A 20,075-nucleotide genomic window follows, 5' to 3' on the forward strand; every position below is an offset into this window, starting at 1 on the left:
TCTGTCTGACGTGGAGATCGATCAATTATTTAAGGACTAATGAACAAATGATTAGTTAAATGACAGAGTTTCCTGTAATATCTCTAAAAGACAGAAAGTACAGTAGATCACGAGTCCAGCCAGTCCTTCCAGAGGCTTGATAGTCATCAATTCATTTAGATTTTAGTGGCTGTTAACTGCCATTTGCTGAAGCACTTGTGTTTTACTGCAGAACAATTCACTGAACATAAAGTAGAGGAGAAGGGCAAGCAGCAGCACCTTTAAATCACACAGCACAACCTCACCTTATAAACACACAGTCCTCCCCTTTAAATACACAACCTCACCTTATAAATACACAGTCCTCCCCTTTAAATACACAACCTCACCTTATAAACACACAGTCCTCCCCTTTAAATACACAACCTCACCTTATAAACACACAGTCCTCCCCTTTAAATACACAACCTCACCTTATAAACACACAGTCCTCCCCTTTAAATACACAACCTCACCTTATAAACACACAGTCCTCCCCTTTAAATACACAACCTCACCTTATAAACACACAGTCCTCCCCTTTAAATACACAACCTCACCTTATAAACACACAGTCCTCCCCTTTAAATACACAACCTCACCTTATAAACACACAGTCCTCCCCTTTAAATACACAACCTCACCTTATAAACACACAGTCCTCCCCTTTAAATCACACAGCACAACCTCACCTTATAAACACACAGTCCTCCCCTTTAAATCACACAGCACAACCTCACCTTATAAACACACAGTCCTCCCCTTTAAATCACACAGCACAACCTCACCTTATAAACACACAATCCTCCCCTTTAAATACAAAACCTCACCTTATAAACACACAGTCCTCCCCTTTAAATACACAACCTCACCTTATAAACACACAGTCCTCCCCTTTAAATACACAACCTCACCTTATAAACACACAGTCCTCCCCTTTAAATACAAAACCTCACCTTATAAACACACAGTCCTCCCCTTATAAACACACAGTCCTCCCCTTTAAATCACACAGCACAACCTCACCTTATAAACACACAATCCTCACCTTAAATACACAATCCTCACCTTACAGACACAATCCTCACCTTACAGACACAATCCTCACCTTAAATACACAATCCTCACCTTAAACACACAATCCTCACCTTAAATACACAATCCTCACCTTAAACACACAATCCTCACCTTAAATACACAATCCTCACCTTAAATACACAATCCTCACCTTAAACACACAATCCTCACCTTAAATACATAATCCTCACCTTAAACACACAATCCTCACCTTAAATACACAATCCTCACCTTAAACACACAATCCTCACCTTAAACACACAATCCTCACCTTAAACACACAATCCTCATCTTAAATACACAATCCTCACCTAGACGTTTCCTTGTAAACAGAGGTTTCCATGTGCCTTCCAGCAGGCCCGATACAGGATTAGCTGATCTATATATGTCTATGTCCTGAACCATGGAGTTACTGTATAACAGATGTTTCCAGCAGGCCCGATACAGGATTAGCTGATCTATATATGTCTATGTCCTGAACCATGGTGTTACTGTGTGAGGAAGCGGCCGGGGAGATGTCAGTCGGAACAAACAGCCATGGTGTTACTGTATAACAGATGTTTCCAGCAGGCCCGATACAGGATTAGCTGATCTATATATATGTCTATGTCCTGAACCATGGTGTTACTGTGTGAGGAAGCGGCCGGGGAGATGTCAGTCGGAACAAACAGCCATGGTGTTACTGTATAACAGATGTTTCCAGCAGGCCCGATACAGGATTAGCTGATCTATATATGTCTATGTCCTGAACCATGGAGTTACTGTATAACAGATGTTTCCAGCAGGCCCGATACAGGATTAGCTGATCTATATATATGTCTATGTCCTGAACCATGGTGTTACTGTGTGAGGAAGCGGCCGGGGAGATGTCAGTCGGAACAAACAGCCATGGTGTTACTGTATAACAGATGTTTCCAGCAGGCCCGATACAGGATTAGCTGATCTATATATATGTCTATGTCCTGAACCATGGTGTTACTGTGTGAGGAAGCGGCCGGGGAGATGTCAGTCGGAACAAACAGCCATGGTGTTACTGTGTGAGGAAGCGGCCGGGGACAAACAGCCATTCTAAAACCATTCAGGTCTCTTGGACTGACATGTTGCACAGGGCAGGGCTCTGTTGGGGCTCTTACTCTGAGCTCATTCTGGAATAAGGTCAGGAAGGGATATGACATTGATGATGTCATAGCTACCGAGTGGCGCAGCCGTCTAAAGGCACTGCATCGCAGTGTTAGAGGCGTCACTACAGACCCTGCTTCGATCCCGGGCGGTATCACAACCGGGCCGTGATCGGGAGTCCCGTAGGGCGGTGCACAATTTGCCCAGCGTCGCCTGGGTTAAGGGAGGGTTTGGCTGGGGGAGGCCGTTCTTTAACTGACTTGCCTGGTTAAATAAAGAATAAATACAATAGGAGAGACAGAGAACTACACATGGGAGCTAAAGAACTTTTTAAAGTCATGAGCCGCATGATACAAAACAACAACAAACTTAAATAAGGCTATAGATTTAACATGGCAGCTCGGTCTAAACTCACAGTCACATTCTGATAACATATTCTATTTGTGTGCTGTTGTCATGCATTTTTCATAAACACATCTCTGCTTTGCATCACCTCTAAGCTTATGAACTATATATCTCTGACACGTTGTCACCTCCTCGGAGGCGGCAATACAAGAATTCAAATAAAACGTGTTGACATCAAAACAAACAGCACTTTGTGACAGGCAGGAAGACAGCAGGAGGATCAATAGTGGGTGATTAAGTCACTTTGTGACAGGCAGGAAGACAGCAGGAGGATCAATAGTGGGTGATTAAGTCACTTTGTGACAGGCAGGAAGACAGCAGGAGGATCAATAGTGGGTGATTAAGTCACTTTGTGACAGGCAGGAAGACAGCAGGAGGATCAATAGTGGGTGATTAAGTTACTTTGTGACAGGCAGGAAGACAGCAGGAGGATCAATAGTGGGTGATTAAGTCACTTTGTGACAGGCAGGAAGACAGCAGGAGGATCAATAGTGGGTGATTAAGTCACTTTGTGACAGGCAGGAAGACAGCAGGAGGATCAATAGTGGGTGATTAACTCACTTTGTGACAGGCAGGAAGACAGCAGGAGGATCAATAGTGGGTGATTAAGTCACTTTGTGACAGGCAGGAACACAGCAGGAGGATCAATAGTGGGTGATTAAGTCACTTTGTGACAGGCAGGAAGACCGCAGGAGGATCAATAGTGGGTGATTAAGTCACTTTGTGACAGGCAGGAAGACAGCAGGAGGATCAATAGTGGGTGATTAAGTCACTTTGTGACAGGCAGGAACACAGCAGGAGGATCAATAGTGGGTGATTAAGTCACTTTGTGACAGGCAGGAAGACAGCAGGAGGATCAATAGTGGGTGATTAAGTCACTTTGTGACAGGCAGGAAGACAGCAGGAGGATCAATAGTGGGTGATTAAGTCACTTTGTGACAGGCAGGAAGACAGCAGGAGGATCAATAGTGGGTGATTAAGGCACTTTGTGACAGGCAGGAAGACAGCAGGAGGATCAATAGTGGGTGATTAAGTCACTTTGTGACAGGCAGGAAGACAGCAGGAGGATCAATAGTGGGTGATTAAGTCACTTTGTGACAGGCAGGAAGACCGCAGGAGGATCAATAGTGGGTGATTAAGTCACTTTGTGACAGGCAGGAAGACAGCAGGAGGATCAATAGTGGGTGATTAAGTCACTTTGTGACAGGCAGGAAGACAGCAGGAGGATCAATAGTGGGTGATTAAGTCACTTTGTGACAGGCAGGAAGACAGCAGGAGGATCAATAGTGGGTGATTAAGTCACTTTGTGACAGGCAGGAAGACAGCAGGAGGATCAATAGTGGGTGATTAAGTCACTTTGTGACAGGCAGGAAGACAGCAGGAGGATCAATAGTGGGTGATTAAGTCACTTTGTGACAGGCAGGAAGACAGCAGGAGGATCAATAGTGGGTGATTAAGTCACTTTGTGACAGGCAGGAAGACCGCAGGAGGATCAATAGTGGGTGATTAAGTCACTTTGTGACAGGCAGGAAGACAGCAGGAGGATCAATAGTGGGTGATTAAGTCACTTTGTGACAGGCAGGAAGACAGCAGGAGGATCAATAGTGGGTGATTAAGTCACTTTGTGACAGGCAGGAAGACAGCAGGAGGATCAATAGTGGGTGATTAAGTCACTTTGTGACAGGCAGGAAGACAGCAGGAGGATCAATAGTGGGTGATTAAGTCACTTTGTGACAGGCAGGAAGACAGCAGGAGGATCAATAGTGGGTGATTAAGTCACTTTGTGACAGGCAGGAAGACAGCAGGAGGATCAATAGTGGGTGATTAAGTCACTTTGTGACAGGCAGGAAGACAGCAGGAGGATCAATAGTGGGTGATTAAGTCACTTTGTGACAGGCAGGAAGACAGCAGGAGGATCAATAGTGGGTGATTAAGTCACTTTGTGACAGGCAGGAAGACAGCAGGAGGATCAATAGTGGGTGATTAAGTCACTTTGTGACAGGCAGGAAGACAGCAGGAGGATCAATAGTGGGTGATTAAGTCACTTTGTGACAGGCAGGAAGACAGCAGGAGGATCAATAGTGGGTGATTAAGTCACTTTGTGACAGGCAGGAAGACAGCAGGAGGATCAATAGTGGGTGATTAAGTCACTTTGTGACAGGCAGGAAGACAGCAGGAGGATCAATAGTGGGTGATTAAGTCACTTTGTGACAGGCAGGAAGACAGCAGGGGGATCAATAGTGGGTGATTAAGTCACTTTGTGACAGGCAGGAAGACAGCAGGAGGATCAATAGTGGGTGATTAAGTCACTTTGTGACAGGCAGGAAGACAGCAGGAGGATCAATAGTGGGTGATTAAGTCACTTTGTGACAGGCAGGAAGACAGCAGGAGGATCAATAGTGGGTGATTAAGTCACTTTGTGACAGGCAGGAAGACAGCAGGAGGATCAATAGTGGGTGATTAAGTCACTTTGTGACAGGCAGGAAGACAGCAGGGGGATCAATAGTGGGTGATTAAGTCACTTTGTGACAGGCAGGAAGACAGCAGGAGGATCAATAGTGGGTGATTAAGTCACTTTGTGACAGGCATGAAGACAGCAGGAGGATCAATAGTGGGTGATTAAGTCACTTTCAGATCACTTTCTTCGCACCTTTTAACACTTCAGTAAACTTCCTGTCCTGTAACTTCCTGTCCTTCAGTAACTTCCTGTCCTGTAACTTCCTGTCCTTCAGTAACTTCCTGTCCTGTAACGTCCTGTTCTTCAGTAACTTCCTGTCCTGTAACTTCCTGTCCTTCAGTAACTTCCTGTCCTGTAACTTCCTGTCCTTCAGTAACTTCCTGGTCTTCAGTAACTTCCTGTCCTTCAGTAACTTCCTGTCCTTCAGTAACTTACTATCCTTCAGTAACTTCCTGTCCTGTAACTTCCTGTCCTTCAGTGTCTTCCTGTCATGTAACTTCCTGTCCTTCAGTAACTTCCTAATCAGGTCTACTCCACCTAAGGACGTTTGATGTTATATAGTCCCCAGCACAGCTATCATATAGTCCTCATATAGTCCCCAGTACAGATATCATATAGTCCTCATATAGTCCCCAGCACAGATATCATATAGTCCTCATATAGTCCCCAGTACAGATATCATATAGCCCTCATATAGTCCCCAGCACAGATATCATATAGCCCTCATATAGTCCCCAGCACAGATATCATATAGTCCTCATATAGTCCCCAGCACAGCTATCATATAGTCCTCATATAGTCCCCAGCACAGATATCATAAAGTCCTCATATAGTCCCCAGCACAGATATCATATAGTCCCCAGCATAGCTATCATATAGTCCTCATATAGTCCCCAGTACAAGTATCATATAGTCCCCATATAGTCCCCAGTACAAGTATCATATAGCCCTCATATAGCCCCCAGAACAGCTATCATACAGTCCTCATATAGTCCTCAGCACAGCTATCATATAGTCCCCAGATCAGCTATCATACAGTCTCCAGATCAGCTATCATACAGTCCCCAGATCAGCTATCATACAGTCCTCAGCACAGCTATCATATAGTCCTCATATAGCCCCCAGCACAGCTTTCATATCACCCTCATATAGTCCCCAGAACAGCTATCATATAGTCCTCAGCACAGCTATCATATAGCCCTCATATAGCCCCCAGCACAGCTATCATATCGCCCTCATATAGCCCCCAGAACAAGTATCATACGGTCCCCAGAACAGCTATCATATAGTCCTCATTTGGTCCCCAGCACAGCTATCATATAGTCCCCAGCACAGCTATCATATAGTCCTAATATAGTCCCCAGCACAGCTATCATATAGCTATCATATAGTCCCCAGCACAGCTATCATATAGCTATCATATAGTCCCCAGCACAGCTATCATATAGCTATCATATAGTCCCCTGCACAGCTATCATACAGCTATCATATAGTCCCCAGCACATCTATCATATAGCTATCATATAGTCCCCAGCACAGCTATCATATAGTCCTCATTTGGTCCCCAGCACAGCTATCATATAGTACCCAGAACAGCTATCATATAGCCCTCATATAGCCCCCAGCACAGCTATCAAATATAACTCATACAGTCCGCAGAACAGCTATCATATAGCCCTAATATATTCCCCAGATCAGTTTTCATTCAGTCTCCAGAACAGCTAACATATAGCCATCATATAGTCCCCAGCACAGGCATCATATAGTCTTCAGCACAGTTATCATATAGTCTTCAGCACAGCTATCATATAGCCCTCACATAGCCCCCAGCACTGCTATCATACAGTCCCCAGAATAGCTATCATATAGTCCTCATATAGTCCCCTGCACAGCTATCATATAGTACTCATATAGTCCCCAGAACAGTTATCAAATAGTCCCCAGCACAGCTATCATACAGTCCCCAGAACAGCTATCGTATAGCCCTCATATAGCTCCCAGCACAGCTATCAAATAGAACTCATACAGTCCACAGAACAGCTATCATATAGTCCTCATATAGTCCCCAGAACAGCTATCATACAGTCCCAGAACAGCTATCGTATATCCATCATATAGCCCCATCACAGCTATCATATAGTCCTCATGTAGCCCCATCACAGCTATCATATAGTCCTCATGTAGCCCCATCACAGCTATCATATAGTCCCCAGCACAGCTATCATATCGTCCCCAGAACAGCTATCATATAGCCTTCATATAGCCCCATCACAGCTATCATATAGTCCCCAGAACAGCTATCATATAGCCTTCATATAGCCCCAGCACGGCTATCATATAGTCCCCAGAACAGCTATCATATAGCCTTCATATAGCCCCATCACAGCTATCATATAGTCCCCAGCACGGCTATCATATAGCCCCCAGCACTGCTATCATATAGTCCTCATATAGCCCCCAACACAGCTATCCTATAGTCCCCAGCACTACTATCATATAGTCCCCAGCACAGCTATCATATAGTCCCCAGCACAGCTATCGTATAGTCCTCATATAGTCCCCAGCACAGCTATCATATAGTCCGCAGCACAGCTATCACATAGTCCCCAGCACAGCTATCATATAGTCCTCATATAGTCCCCAGCACTGCTATCATACAGTCCACAGCACTGCTATCATATAGTCCTCATATAGTCCCCAGCACAGCTATCATATAGTCCTCATATAGCCCCCAGAACTGCTATCATATAGTCCCCAGCACAGCTATCATACAGTCCCCAGCACAGCTATCATACAGTCCCCAGCACTGCTATCATATAGCCCCCAGCACAGCTACAGATCTGTAGAGAAGGGAGGTGAACTGTAGAGAATGGAGGTGAACCGTAGAGAAGGGAGGTGAACCGTAGAGAAGGGAGGTGAACCGTAGAGAAGGGAGGTGAACCGTAGAGAAGGGAGGTGAACCGTAGAGAAGGGAGGTGAACCGTAGAGAAGGGAGGTGACCGTAGAGAAGGGAGGTGAACTGTAGAGAAGGGAGGCGAACTGTAGAGAAGGGAGGTGAACCGTAGAGAAGGGAGGTGACCGTAGAGAAGGGAGGTGAACTGTAGAGAAGGGAGGTGAACTGTAGAGAAGGGAGGTGAACTGTAGAGAAGGGAGGTGAACTGTAGAGAAGGGAGGTGAACCATAGAGAAGGGAGGTGAATTGTAGAGAAGGGAGGTGAACTGTAGAGAAGGGAGGTGAACCGTAGAGAAGGGAGGTGAACCGCAGATAAGGGAGGTGTATCTTAGAGAAGGGAGGTGACCGTAGAGAAGGGAGGTGAACCGTAGAGAAGGGAGGTGAACTGTAGAGAAGGGAGGTGAACTGTAGAGAAGGGAGGTGAACGTAGAGAAGGGAGGTGAACCGTAGAGAAGGGAGGTGAACTGTAGAGAAGGGAGGTGAACTGTAGAGAAGGGAGGTGAACTGTAGAGAAGGGAGGTGAACCGTAGAGAAGGGAGAGAACTGTAGAGAAGGGAGGTGAACCGTAGAGAAGGGAGAGGAACCGTAGAGAAGGGAGGTGAACTGTAGAGAAGGGAGGTGTACCGTAGAGAAGGGAGGTGAACTGTAGAGAAGGGAGGTGAACCGTAGAGAAGGGAGGTGAACTGAAGAGAAGGGAGATGAACTGTAGAGAAGGGAGGTGGACCGTAGAGAAGGGAGGTGAACTGTAGAGAAGGGAGGTGAACCGTAGAGAATGGAGGTGATCTGATCCAAACATTCCAGTTGATTCGTTAATGTGGTGGTTGGTGTCAGCAGAGAGCACACAGCTAGAGAAAGGAGATGAACCGTAGAGAAGGGAGGTGAACCGTAGAGAAGGGAGGTGAACCGTAGAGAAGGGGGGTGATCTGATCCAAACATTCCAGTTGATTCATTAATGTGGTGGTTAGTGTCAGAGGAGAGCACACAGCTAGAGAAGGGAGTTGAACCGTAGAGAAGGGAGGTGTTCTGATCCAAACATTCCAGTTGATTCGTTAATGTGGTGGTTAGTGTCAGAGGAGAGCACACAGCTACTTCTGGTTTGTCTCAAAGTGATACTAAAAGCTTAACAGAATGAGTCAGAGCTAGAATTATCAGTGATTCAGTGTTTACGTGCGTGTCTGTGTGAGAGGGGCGAGAGAGAGTGATAGAAAGGAGAGGAGAGATAGAGGAAAAGATAGAGATAGAGCTATATAAAGAGATAGGAGAGGAGAGAGAGATAGAGATAGGAGATAGAGATAGGAGATAGAGCTATATAAAGAGATAGGAGAGGAGAGAGAGATAGAGAAAGAGCTATATAAAGAGATAGGAGAGGAGAGAGAGATAGAGATATATAAAGAGATAGGAGAGGAGATAGAGATAGAGATAGAGCTATATAAAGAGATAGGAGAGAGAGATAGAGCTATATAAAGATATAGGAGAGAGAGCTATATAAAGAGATAGGAGAGGAGAGAGAGATAGAGCTATATAAAGAGATAGGAGAGAAGAGAGAGATAGATAAGAGCTATATAAAGAGATAGGAGAGGAGAGAGAGATAGAGCTATATAAAGAGATAGGAGAGGAGAGAGAGATAGAGATATATAAAGACATAGGAGAGGAGAGAGAGATAGAGCTATATAAAGAGATAGGAGAGGAGATAGAGATAGAGCTATATAAAGAGATAGGAGAGGAGAGAGAGATAGAGCTATATAAAGAGATAGGAGAGGAGAGAGAGATAGAGCTATATAAAGAGATAGGAGAGGAGAGAGAGATAGAGCTATATAAAGAGATAGGAGAGGAGATAGAGATAGAGCTATATAAAGAGATAGGAGAGGAGAGAGAGAGATAGAGATATATAAAGAGATAGGAGAGGAGAGAGAGATAGAGATATATAAAGAGATAGGAGAGGAGAGAGAGATAGAGCTATATAAAGAGATAGGAGAGAAGAGAGAGATAGAGCTATATAAAGAGATAGGAGAGGAGATAGAGATAGAGCTATATAAAGAGATAGGAGAGGAGAGAGAGATAGAGATATATAAAGAGATAGGAGAGGAGAGAGAGATAGAGATATATAAAGAGATAGGAGAGGAGAGAGAGATAGAGCTATATAAAGAGATAGGAGAGGAGAGAGAGATAGAGATATATAAAGAGATAGGAGAGGAGAGAGAGATAGAGAAAGAGCTATATAAAGAGATAGGAGAGGATAGAGAGATAGAGCTATATAAAGAGATAGGAGAGGAGAGAGAGATAGAGATATATAAAGAGATAGGAGAGGAGATAGAGATAGAGCTATATAAAGAGATAGGAGAGGAGAGAGAGATAGAGAAAGAGCTATATAAAGAGATAGGAGAGGAGAGGAGATAGTGATAGAGAAAGAGCTATATAAAGAGATAGGAGAGGAGAGGAGATAGAGATAGAGAAAGAGCTATATAAAGAGATAGGAGAGGAGATAGAGATAGAGCTATATAAAGAGATAGGAGAGGAGAGAGAGATAGAGAAAGAGCTATATAAAGAGATAGGAGAGGAGATAGATATAGAGAAAGAGCTATATAAAGAGATAGGAGAGGAGAGAGAGATAGAGATAGAGCTATATAAAGACATAGGAGAGGAGAGAGAGATATATATATATAAAGACATAGGAGAGGAGAGAGAGATAGAGCTATATAAAGAGATAGGAGAGGAGAGAGAGATAGAGAAAGAGCTATATAAAGAGATAGGAGAGGAGAGAGAGATAGAGAAAGAGCTATATAAAGAGATAGGAGAGGAGAGAGAGATAGAGATATATAAAGAGATAGGAGAGGAGAGAGAGATAGAGAAAGAGCTATATAAAGAGATAGGAGAGGAGAGAGAGATAGAGCTATATAAAGAGATAGGAGAGGAGAGAGAGATAGAGATATATAAAGAGATAGGAGAGGAGATAGAGATAGAGCTATATAAAGAGATAGGAGAGGAGAGAGAGATAGAGAAAGAGCCATATAAAGAGATAGGAGAGGAGAGGAGATAGTGATAGAGAAAGAGCTATATAAAGAGATAGGAGAGGAGAGGAGATAGAGATAGAGAAAGAGCTATATAAAGAGATAGGAGAGGAGATAGAGATAGAGCTATATAAAGAGATAGGAGAGGAGAGAGAGATAGAGAAAGAGCTATATAAAGAGATAGGAGAGGAGAGGAGATAGATATAGAGAAAGAGCTATATAAAGAGATAGGAGAGGAGAGAGAGATAGAGATAGAGCTATATAAAGACATAGGAGAGGAGAGAGAGAGATATATATATAAAGACATAGGAGAGGAGAGAGAGATAGAGCTATATAAAGAGATAGGAGAGGAGAGAGAGATAGAGAAAGAGCTATATAAAGAGATAGGAGAGGAGAGAGAGATAGAGAAAGAGCTATATAAAGAGATAGGAGAGGAGAGAGAGATATAGCTATATAAAGAGATAGGAGAGGAGAGAGAGATAGAGAAAGAGCTATATAAAGAGATAGGAGAGGAGAGAGAGATAGAGCCATATGAAGAGATAGGAGAGGGGAGAGAGATAGAGATAGAGCTATATAAAGAGATAGGAGAGGAGAGAGAGATAGAGATAGAGCTATATAAAGAGATAGGAGAGGAGAGAGAGATAGAGCTATATGAAGAGATAGGAGAGGGGAGAGAGATAGAGATAGAGCTATATAAAGAGATAGGAGAGGAGAGAGAGATAGAGCTATATAAAGAGATAGAAGAGGAGAGAGAGATAGAGAAAGAGCTATATAAAGACATAGGAGAGGAGAGAGAGATAGAGATAGAGCTATATAAAGACATAGGAGAGGAGAGAGAGATAGAGCTATATAAAGAGATAGGAGAGGAGAGAGAGATAGAGCTATATAAAGAGATAGGAGAGGAGATAGAGATAGAGATAGAGCTATATAAAGAGATAGGAGAGGAGATAGAGATAGAGATAGAGCTATATAAAGAGATAGGAGAGGAGAGAGAGATAGAGAAAGAGCTATATAAAGAGATAGGAGAGGAGAGAGAGATAGAGCTATATGAAGACATAGGAGAGGAGAGAGAGATAGAGATAGAGCTATATAAAGACATAGGAGAGGAGAGAGAGATAGAGAAAGAGCTATATAAAGAGATAGGAGAGGAGAGAGAGATAGAGATAGAGCTATATAAAGAGATAGGAGAGGAGAGAGAGATAGAGCTATATAAAGAGATAGGAGAGAGAGATAGAGCTATATAAAGAGATAGGAGAGGAGAGAGAGATAGAGAACGAGCTATATAAAGAGATAGGAGAGGAGAGAGAGTTGGAGCTAGAGCTATATAAAGAGATAGGGGAGGAGAGAGGGATAGAGAAAGAGCTATATAAAGAGATAGGAGAGGAGATCGAGATAGAGAAAGAGCTATATAAAGAGATAGGAGAGAGATAGAGAAAGAGATAGGAGAGGAGATAGAGATAGAGCTATATAAAGAGATAGGAGAGGAGAGAGAGATAGAGCTATAAAAAGAGATAGAAGAGGAGAGAGAGATAGAGCTATATAAAGAGATAGGAGAGGAGAGAGAGATAGAGAACGAGCTATATAAAGAGATAGGAGAGGAGATAGAGAAAGAGATAGGAGAAAGAGCTATATAAAGAGATAGGAGAGGAGAGAGAGATAGAGAACGAGCTATATAAAGAGATAGGAGAGGAGATAGAGAAAGAGATAGGAGAAAGAGCTATATAAAGAGATAGGAGAGGAGAGAGAGAAAGAGATAGGAGAAAGAGCTATATAAAGAGATAGGAGAGGAGAGAGAGATAGAGCTATATAAAGAGATAGGAGAGGAGATAGAGAAAGAGAAAGAGCTATATAAAGAGATAGGAGAGGAGATAGAGAAAGAGATAGGAGAGAGAGATCGAGAAAGAGCTAGGAGTTAGGAGACGTTAGGAGATGTTAGGGATGTTAGATGATGCTATATGATGTTAGGAGACGTCAGGAGACGTTAGATGATGTTAGGAGATGTTAGAAGGTGTCAGGAGATGCCAGGAGATGTTAGATGATGTTAGACGATGTAAGACGATGTTAGGAGATGTTAGGAGATGTTAGGAGATGTTAGATGATGCTAGGGGATGTCAGGCGATGTCAGGAGACGTTAGTAGATGTTAGGGAATGTTAGATGATGGTATGCGATGTTAGGAGATGTTAGGGGATGTCAGGAGATGTTAGGAGATGCCAGGGGATGTTAGGGGATGCCAGGGGATGTTAGGGATGTCAGGAGATGTTAGGGATGTTAGGAGATGTTGGGAGATGTTAGGAGATGCCGGGTGATGCAAGGTGATGTTAGGAGATGGCAGGAGATGTTAAGAGATGTTAGGCGATGTTAGGAGATGTTAGGGATGTTAGATGATGTTAGGAGATGTCGGGTGACGTTAGGTGATGTTAGGAGATGTTAGGAGATGTCAGGAGGTGTTAGGTGACGTTAGGTGATGTTAGAGGATGTTAGGTGATGTTAGGAGATGCCAGGCGATGATAGATGATGCTGGGAGATGTTAGGAGATGTTAGGGGATGTCAGGTGATGTCAGGCGATGTTAGATGATGTTAAGTGATGTTAGGGGATGTCAGGAGATGTTAGGAGATGTCAGGTGATGTTAGGTGATGTCGGGTGATGTTAGATGATGTTAGGTGATGTCAGGGATGTTAGATGATGTTGGGTGATGCCAGGGATGTTAGATGATGTTAGAAGATGTTAGGAGATGTTAGGAGATGTCAGGCGATGGCAGGCGATGTTAGGTGATGTCAGGGATGTAAGATGATGTTAGGAGATGTTAGGAGATGACAGGAGATGTTAGAAGATGATAGGCGATGTTAGGAGATGTTAGGAGATGACAGGTGATGTTAGAAGATGTTAGGAGATGTTAGAAGATGTTAGGAGATGTTAGGAGATGTCAGGAGATGTTAGGAGATGTTAGGCGATGTTGGGCGATGTTAGGAGATGCCGGGGATGTTAGGAGATGTTAGGAGATGTCAGGGATGTTAGGTGATGTTAGGGGATGCCAGGTGATGTTAGGAGATGTCAGGTGATGTTAGAAGTTAGGTGATATCAGGTGATGTTAGGAGAGGTTAGGAGATGTCAGGTGATGTCAGGTGATGTTAGATGTTAGGTGATATCAGGTGATGTCAGGAGATGTTAGGAGATGTCAGGTGATATCATGTGATGTTAGGATATGTTAGGTGATGTTAGGTGATGTTAGGAGATGTCAGGTGATGTTAGGAGATGACAGACAATGTTAGATGTTAGGTGATATCAGGTGATGTCAGGTGATGTTAGGAGATGTCAGGTGATATAATGTGATGTTAGGATGTGTTAGGTGATGTTAGGCGATGGTAGGAGATGTCAGGTGATGTTAGGAGATGCCAGGTGATGTTAGGAGATGTCAGGTGATGTTAGATGTTAGGTGATATCAGGTGATGTTAGGAGATGTCAGGTGGTGTTAGATGTTAGGTGATATCAGGTGATGTTAGGAGAGGTCAGGAGATGTCAGGTGATGTTAGGTGATGTCAGGTGATGTTAGATGTTAGGTGATATCAGGTGATGTTAGGAGAGGTTAGGAGATGTCAGGTGATGTTAGGTGATATCATGTGATGTTAGGATATGTTAGGAGATGTTAGGTGATGGCAGGTGGCGTTAGATGTTAGGTGATGTTAGATGTTAGGATATGTTAGGTGATGTTAGATGTTAGGTGATGTTAGGTGATGTTAGATGTCAGGAGATGTCAGGTGATGTTAGGAGATGTTAGGTGATGTAAGGTGATCTTAGGTGATGCCAGGTGATGTTAGGTGATCCCAGGTGATCTTAGGTGATGCCAGGAGATGGTAGGAGATGTTAGGTGATGTTTGGGAGATGTTAGGTGATGTCAGGTGATGTCAAGTGATGTTTGGAGCTCTTGGGTGATGTCAGGGATGTTAGGTGATGTTAGAAGTTAGGTGATATCAGGTGATGTTAGGAGAGGTTAGGAGATGTCAGGTGATGTCAGGTGATGTTAGATGTTAGGTGATATCAGGTGATGTCAGGTGATGTTAGGAGATGTCAGGTGATATCATGTGATGTTAGGATGTGTTAGGTGATGTTAGGTGATGGCAGGAGATGTCAGGTGATATAATGTGATGTTAGGATGTGTTAGGTGATGTTAGGTGATAGTAGGAGATGTCAGGTGATGTTAGGAGATGCCAGGTGATGTTAGGAGATGTCAGGTGATGTTAGATGTTAGGTGATATCAGGTGATGTTAGGAGATGTCAGGTGGTGTTAGATGTTAGGTGATATCAGGTGATGTTAGGAGAGGTCAGGAGATGTCAGGTGATGTTAGGTGATGTCAGGTGATGTTAGATGTTAGGTGATATCAGGTGATGTTAGGAGAGGTTAGGAGATGTCAGGTGATGTTAGGTGATATCATGTGATGTTAGGATATGTTAGGAGATGTTAGGCGATGGCAGGTGGCGTTAGATGTTAGGTGATGTTAGATGTTAGGATATGTTAGGTGATGTTAGATGTTAGGATATGTTAGGTGATGTTAGATGTTAGGTGATGTTAGGTGATGTTAGATGTCAGGAGATGTCAGGTGATGTTAGGAGATGTTAGGTGATGTAAGGTGATCTTAGGTGATGCCAGGTGATGTTAGGTGATCCTAGGTGATCTTAGGTGATGCCAGGAGATGTTAGGAGATGTTAGGTGATGTTTGGGAGATGTTAGGTGATGTCAGGTGATGTCAAGTGAGCTCTTGGGTGATGTTAGGGGATGTTAGGAGATGTTTGGTTATGTTAGGTGCTGTTAGGTGATGGTAGGAGATGTTAGGTGATGTTAGATGTTAGGAGATGGCAGGTGATGTTAGATGCCAGGAGATGTTAGGAGATGTTAGGAGATGGCAGGTGATGTTTGGTTATGTTAGGTGCTGTTAGGTGATGGCAGGAGATGTTAGGTGATGTTAGATGTTAGGAGATGGCAGGTGATGTTAGATGTTAGGAGATGTTAGGTGATGTTAGGAGATGTTAGGAGATGGCAGGTGATGTTAGATGTTAGGAGATGTTAGGTGATGTTTGGTTATGTTAGGTGCTGTTAGGTGATGGCAGGAGATGTTAGGTGATGTTAGATGTTAGGAGATGGCAGGTGATGTTAGATGTTAGGAGATGTTAGGTGATGTTAGGAGATGTCAGGCGATGTTAGATGTTAGGAGATGTTAGGTGATGTTAGGAGATGTCAGGTGATGCCAGGTGATGTTAGATTTTAGGAGATGTTTGGTTGATGTTAGGTGATTCAGGAGATGTTAGGAGATGTTAGGTGATGTTAGGCGCTGTTAGATGTTAGGAGATGTTAGATGTCAGGAGGTGTTAGGTGATGTTAGGTGATGTTAGATGTCAGGGTATGTTAGATGTTAGGTGATGTTAGGTGATTTAGGAGATGTTAGGCGCTGTTAGGCGCCGTTAGATGTTAGGAGGTGTTAGGAGATGTTAGGTGATGTTAGATGTTAGGAGATGTTAGGTGATGTTAGGTGATGTTAGATGTTAGGAGATGTTAGATGTTAGGAGATGTTAGGTGACAACCACAAGCTCTTAAATGGATGTGAGAGGAAGGGAAGGTGTCATTATGGCTCTAAATGGATTCTAAAAGCAACTAGGTGGAAAAGTCTGACTTTACCACTAATTCAACCCAGCCAGTTGCCGACAGCAGAGCACCACATCTAGACAGGCTGAATGAACATGTTTTTACTGTAGTCCCCTTTGTTGCAATACGTCTGCAGGTGTTTCTCAGGTCAAAGATCATCAGTGTTGGACGACATGTTTTATCTGAAATGAACTGCACTGTGACTTAAAGGTTGAAATGAGACCTTTAATGAATGATCTATTCTCTCCTTTCTAAATCTCTACTCTTCTCTCTTAAAAGATTCAGACTATACAGGTCTTAAATAGTACGGTATATTTAGGACTATGTGTTAGTATTTATATTCATTCTGTGTTGGTGCTACTTAATAACTAGCTAACTCACAGCCAGTCCTTTGCAGAGGGCAGAGAGGGAATATCACTGACTGTAATGTTCCTAAATGGTGAGACTGTAGAGATCTAGTTACACTGGGAGACAAGCCATTAAAAAGAAATGAGCAAATAAATCAATGCAGATCGCTTCCACTGTGGTGACAAAGGACTCAACAGAGGACAACACAGGTCTACGTCCTAATTAGGATAAATAATTAGGCAAGGAAAAGGAGGGGAGGAATCCAATAACGGAACCAAGTCAACTTTAAAGTTGACTTTGCAATAAAATAGAAATGCATCACTCTTGAACCTCTTGATTCTTCTATCTGGCCAAAGTTGACAAAGATCTTTGACTTCCTGTGAATCCATCAGAAGTTCTCTCCAAGAGGTAGCCAAGACTTAACTCGAAGCAGGACTGTATTGGTAATAGTGTTGGAGCCTGTCCTCACATGTAGGGATATTTTATCAAGGTATTATCTGAGAGGAATACAGTGGGGGAAAAAAGTATTTAGTCAGCCACCAATTGTGCAAGTTCTCCCACTTAAAAATATGAGAGAGGCCTGTAATTTTTATCATAGGTATACTTCAACTATGTCAGACAAAATGAGGGGAAAAAATCCAATCACCTGACATCTCCTAACATCTCCTAACATCCCCTGACATCACCTAACATCTTCTAACATCTCCCAACATCTCCTAACATCTCCTAACATCCCCTAACATCTCCTAACATCTCCTGACATCGCCTAACATCTCCCGACATCACCTAACACTCCCTAACATCCCCTAACATCTCCTGGCGTCTCCTAACATCCCCTAACATCTCCCAACATCTCCTAACATCTCCTAACATCCCCTAACATCTCCTGACATCGCCTAACATCTCCTGCCATCTCCTAACATCTCCTAACGTCTCCTAACATCTCCTAACATCTCCTGACATCGCCTAACATCTCCTGGCATCACCTGACATCCCCTAATTAATTTATTTGCAAATGATGGTGGAAAATAAGTATTTGGTCACCTACAAACAAGCAAGATTTCTGGCTCTCACAGACCTGTAACTTCTTCTTTAAGAGGCTCCTCTGTCCTCCACTCGTTACCTGTATTAATGGCACCTGTTTGTTATCAGTATAAAAGACACCTGTCCACAACCTCAAAGAGTCACACTCCAAACTCCACTATGGCCAAGACCAAAGAGCTGTCAAAGGACACCAGAAACACAAGTGTAGACCTGCACCAGGCTGGGAAGACTGAATCTGCAATCGGTAAGCAGCTTGGTATGAAGAAATCAACTGTGGGAGCAATTATTAGGAAATGGAAGACATACAAGACCACTGATAATCTCCCTCGATCTGGGGCTCCATGCAAGATCTCACCTAGTGAATGACCTGCAGAGAGCATAAGCATTCAGAACCTTTGCTATGAGACTTGCAATTGAGCTCAGGTGCATCCTGTTTCCATTGATCATCCTTTAGATGTTTCTACAACTTGATCCATCTGTAGTACATTTAGTTGATTGGACATGCTTTGGAAAGGCACACACCTGTCTATACAAGGTCCCACAGTTGACAGTGCATGTCAGAGCAAAAACCAAACCATGAGGTCGAAGGAATTGCCTGTAGAGCTCCGAGACAGGATCGTGTCGAGGCACAAATCTGGGGAAGGGTACCAAAACATTTCTGCAACTTTGAAGGTCCCCAAGAGCACAGTGGTCTCCATCATTCTTAAATGGAAGAAGTTTGAAACCACTAAGACTCGTTCTAGAGCTGGCCGCCCAGCCAAACTGAGCAATCGGGGGAGAAGGGCCTTGGTCAGGGAGGAGAACAAGAACCCGATGGTCACTCTGACAGAGCTCCTCTGTGGAGATGAGAGAACCTTCCAGAAGGACAACCATCTCTTCAGCACTCCACCAATCAGACCATTATGGTAGAGTGGCCAAACGGAAGCCACTCCTCAGTAAAAGCACATGACAGCACACTTGGAGTTTGCCAAAAGGCACCTAAAGGACACTCAGACCACGACAAACAAGATTGAACTCTTTGGCCTGAATGCCAGGCGTCATGTCTGGAGGAAACCTGGTACCATCCGTATGGTGAAGCATGGTGGTGGTAGCATCATGCTGAGAGGATGTTTTTCAGCGGCAGGGACTGGGAGACTAGTAAGGATTGAGGGAAGAGATTAATGGTGCAAAGTACAGGGAGATCCTTGATGAAAACCTGCTCCAGACCTTTCAGGACCTCAGACTGGGGGCGAAGGTTCACCTTCCAACAGGACAACGACCCTAAGCACACAGCCAAGAGGATGCAGGAGTGGCTTCGGGACAAGTCTCTGAATGTCCTTGAGTGGCCCAGGCAGAGCCAGGACTGGAACCTGATTGAAACATCTCTAGAGAGACCTGAGAATAGCTGTGCAGCGACGCTCCCCATCCAACCTGACAGAGCATGAGAGGATCTGCAGAGAAGAATGGGAGAAACTCACCAAATACAGGTGTACCAAGCTTCTAGCGTCATACCCAAGACTCAAGGCTGTAATCGCTGCCAAAAGTACTGAGTAAAGGGTCTGAATACTTATGTAATTGTCATACTTCAGTGTTTAAAAAGAAATTACATTTGCACACTTTTCTACATTATGGGTATTGGGATATCTTTATGGGGTATTGTGATGTCACTATGGGGTATTGTGATGTCATTATGGGGTATTGTGATGTCATCATGGGGTATTGTGTGTAGATTGATGAGGGGGAAAATACAATTTAATCCATTTCAGAATAAGGCAGTAATGTAACAAAATGTTTTTAAAAGTCAAGGGGTCTGAAAACTGAATGCACTTTGACAATAACAATGTATATATAAAGTAGCTATGTTAGGTTGAAGTAACTAACAATATATTATAAAGTAGCTATGTTAGGTTGAAGTAACAATACATTATAAAGTAGCTATGTTAGGTTGAAGTAACTAACAATATATTATAAAGTAGCTATGTTAGGTTGAAGTAACTAACAATATATTATAAAGTAGCTATGTTAGGTTG

General features: G+C 43.3%; 1 protein-coding gene across 1 annotated transcript in view; it reads right to left on the reverse strand.

Moving 5' to 3' along the window:
* Positions 1-20,075, reverse strand: part of LOC109885592 (glypican-6-like) — a 434,345-nt gene that overhangs the window by 84,911 nt on the left and 329,359 nt on the right. The gene's annotated exons all lie outside the window — the stretch shown is intronic.

Source organism: Oncorhynchus kisutch, unplaced genomic scaffold (genome assembly GCF_002021735.2).
Source record: "Oncorhynchus kisutch isolate 150728-3 unplaced genomic scaffold, Okis_V2 scaffold727, whole genome shotgun sequence".
Classification (NCBI taxonomy): domain Eukaryota; kingdom Metazoa; phylum Chordata; class Actinopteri; order Salmoniformes; family Salmonidae; genus Oncorhynchus; species Oncorhynchus kisutch.